The following is a 4,019-nucleotide window of genomic DNA, read 5'->3' as shown; positions in this document are numbered from 1 at the left end:
ATGAATTGAAGCAACAAAAGGCTAAATCTTAGTGGATCATGGCAGAGTGGCAGCAAGGCCACTTTACCACTTATAGTACTACATCACATAATTAAGTCATCTATAAAGGATTCTACCTACCGCTTTGTAGGAATTAAGCTCTAAGAAAGCCCGTATAATTTGTTCACCTCAAAGGCTGCACCTACAACATGTACCTTTAGGGGCCATAGGCTTCTACTATGGGTTGACAATTGGGTGACAAGCACATGCATCACTTCTAGCCTAGATTCAAACTTAAAGGTGTTAAGTCATAATCTAATGCATGGTAGCTTTGCACCATTGACTTTTAACCAAGCACGATGGCCAATTGTGTGAATCAACAGTTCCTCTCTACTAGGTTGAATTACTATTGCGACATTGTTATCAATAAGGTAAAACTAACCTATCTCACGATAGTCTAAACCCAGCTCATGTTTTTTATTAGTGGGTGAATAATCCAACACTTCATGAATTCAACTTCACAATGATAGGAAAAGTTGGCATCGAAGGATTAAAAAGCAATGTTGCTATGCATGCTTAGCTACCACTAGCCAGTTATCCCTATGGTAACTTTTCTGACACCCCTAGCTTCAAATTCCAAAGGTATAAAGGATTGATAGGCCATGCTTTCATAATTCATATTTGTATTTGAAATCAGAATCAAATGAGCTTTTACCCTTTTGTTCCACATATGTTTTATGTTTTCATTGAGCTCATCTTAGGACACCTGCATTATCTTTTAACAAATTTGCCTTCCTAACCAAACTCCCCACCTAAGAATGTTTTTTTGCCTAGATTGACTAATTGAGGCCGGCCTTAGGTCCAAAAAAGAGGGTCGTGCCCTACTTTCGATTCATAAAATAAGTAAAATAATATTAAAAGTATAGGTATTTCAATTTCATTCGAGGTCTCCCACTTATCCTACACCTCTCAAGTCATTTCACAAAGTTAGACTAAAGTTAACCTAATAAGGTCTTCTCTCTTTGTTGATTCTACAAAGCCCATTCCATTGGCTGTGGTTTTGCTAGATGGTAGACAAAGACAATGGGAATCCCATTAATCCATTAATGTGCATCACTAACTAGATGACAAGGCATTTGGCTTCTTAGAGAGAGTAATAGTTACTTCTGCTATTTACTCATGCTTGGTTGAATTTCTTCACATTAACACTCAAAGCACTGGGTAAAAATCACATTGCATGAACATCTGTAATGACTATCACAATGCTTTTGTTTTAATTAAACAATCAGATTCCCCTTATCTATATCAATTTTGAGTCAACTATTCATCACCCGAGAAAAGCCCTTCAGGGAGCCTTTCCTAGTCCATCCCTTGGTTGGCATGCGACGACCTACTCTCACCACGAAAGCAACTTGAGTATTGCTCCAGTAGCTGATGGGTTCGACACTGTGACCCTAGTGCCTAGCCCTTAAGGCCAATCCTTTTCTCGAGGTTACAGATCCATTTTGTCAATTTCCCTTGCCTACATTATTCCATCGACCAGAGGCTATTCACCTTGGAAACCTAATGGGTTATAAGTACAACTGGGCACGAATAACATGATCCTTTAGATTTTCAAGGGTCGTTGAGGGTGCACCAGACACCACGTGACGTGTGGTGCTCTTTCAACCATTGGACCCTACCTCTAGCTGAGTCGTTTCTAGGGTAGGTAGGTAGTTAAACAAAAAAGATAACTCTTCCCGAGTCCCCTGCCGATGACTCTAAACTCCCTAACGTTGCCATTAGCCTCCATGTTCTGGCTTAGAAATTTTAACTTGATTCCCTTTCAAGCTCGAACTCAATGCACTATTGGACTAACTCCCCCCATCTCTTAGGATCGACTAATCCATGTTCAAGTGCTACTCACATAGAACCTTTCCCCCCTTCGGCCTTCAAAGTTCTTATTTGAATATTTGCTATTTATTTCAAATAGTTATGACATTTTGTTTTGTGATAAATAATTTGTTTTTGTCCATAAAAGCCTATTTGAAATAAAATAATACTAGTTTATTAATATTTCAAAAATTAATAAGTAAAAGATTTATAAAATGAATATGTTTACTGAGTAAGCTCAAATTATTATGACTGTTTAAGCAATTTTTTATTTCAAATAGTTAGGATCTTTTGTTTTGTCATAAAACAATTGTTTCTATTCATACAAGTCTATTCAGAATAAAATAATACTACTTTATTAATATTTTGCAAGTTAATATGTAGGAGATTTAAAATATATATATGTTTATCGAACAAGTTCACATAGTTATTTCCATTTGAATAATTATCTATTATAAATTATTATGACATTTTGTTTTGTGGTAAAACAATTGTTTCTATTCATATAGAATTATTCAAAATAAAATAATACAAATTTATTAATATTTTGAAAATTAATAAGAGATTTAAAAACTAAATCTATTTACTGAACCGATTCAAATAATTATAACTATTTGAACAATTATCTATCTCAAAACGTAATGATCTTTATTTTGTCATACAACAATTGTTTCTTTTCACATAAGCTTATTCGATTAAAATGATACTAATTTAATAATATTCTGAAAATCAATAAGTAAGAGATTTAAAAAATAAATATGTTTGTCGAACGAGTTTAAATAGTTAAGACTATTTGAACAATTATCTATTTCAATCATTCTAACCTTTTGTTTAGTCATAAAACTATTATTTTAGTTCATACAAACTTATTCGGAATAAAATAATACTAATGTATTAACATTCGAAAAATTAATAAGCAAGAGATTTAAAAAAATAAATCTATTTACTGAACAATTTTAATTAGATATGACTATTTGAATAATTATCTATTTAAAATTGTTTTAACTTTTTGTCTTGTCATAAAACAATTGTTTCAATTAATAACGTATCCGAAATAAAATAATACTACTTTATTAATATTTTAAAAATTATTAAGCAAGAGATTTAAAAACTAAAGCTGTTTTCTAAAGCAATTCTAATAATTACGATTATTTAGACAAATATCAATCTCAAATCATTATGATCTTTATTTTGTCATAAAACAATGTTTTTGATCATACAAGTTAATTCAGATAAAAATAATACTAATTTAATAATATTTTCAAAATTAATAAATAATTTAAAAAATAAATATGTTTGTTGAATCAATTCAAATAGTTAAGATTATTAGAATAATTATCTATTTCAAATCATTTTGACCTTTTGTTTAGTCATTAAATAATTTTTTAGTTCAAAAAAGCTTATTCGAAAGAAAATAATACTAAGTTATTCCAAAAATTAATAAGCAAGAGATTTGAAAAAATAAAATTATTTACTGAACAAGTTCAAATAGCTGTAACTATTTAAATCATTATCTATTTAAAATCGATATGAACTTTTGTTTTGTCATAAAGCAATTGTTTTATTTCACAAAAGTTTATCCAAAAAAACAATACTAGTTTATTAATATTTTAAAAATTAATAAGAGGTCTAAAAAATAAATTAGTTTACTGAATCAATTTAAATAATTATGGATATTTAAATAATTATCTATTTCAAATCGTTATTACCTTTCATTTTGTCATAAAACAATTGTTTTTCAACATACAAGCTCATTCAAAATAAAATTGTTAGTACTTTTCGTTTTGTCATAAAACAATAATTTTGAACATACAAATTTATTTGAAATAAAATAATACTAATTTATTAATATTTCAAGAATTAGTATGAGATTCAAAAAATAAATCTATTTACTGAATAAGTTCAAACAATTATGACTATTTGAATAATTATCTATTTCAAATTATTACAACCTTTTTTTTCTGTCATAAAATAATTATTTCTGTTCATAGAAATTTATTTGGAATAAAATAATACTAAATTAATAATATTCTAAAAATTCATAACTAAGAGATTTAAAAAATAAATTTGTTTGTCGAACCAGTTCAAATAGTTAAGACTATATGAATAATTATCTATTATTTTAAACCGTTATAACCTTTTGTTTTGTTATAAAACAATTATTTCAA

The 4,019-nt window shown here is 28.7% G+C and overlaps 1 pseudogene; it reads right to left on the bottom strand.

The window, feature by feature from the left end:
* LOC149514876 (25S ribosomal RNA) lies at positions 1 to 2,400 on the bottom strand (annotated as a pseudogene).
* Between the last annotated feature and the right edge of the window lie 1,619 nt (positions 2,401 to 4,019).

Source organism: Durio zibethinus, chromosome 15 (genome assembly GCF_047325235.1).
Source record: "Durio zibethinus cultivar Kanyao isolate XHJ-2024 chromosome 15, ASM4732523v1, whole genome shotgun sequence".
Taxonomy (NCBI): Eukaryota; Viridiplantae; Streptophyta; class Magnoliopsida; order Malvales; family Malvaceae; genus Durio; species Durio zibethinus.
Note: the sequence above shows the minus strand (reverse complement) of the source record. Positions and strands in the feature narration are given on the sequence as shown.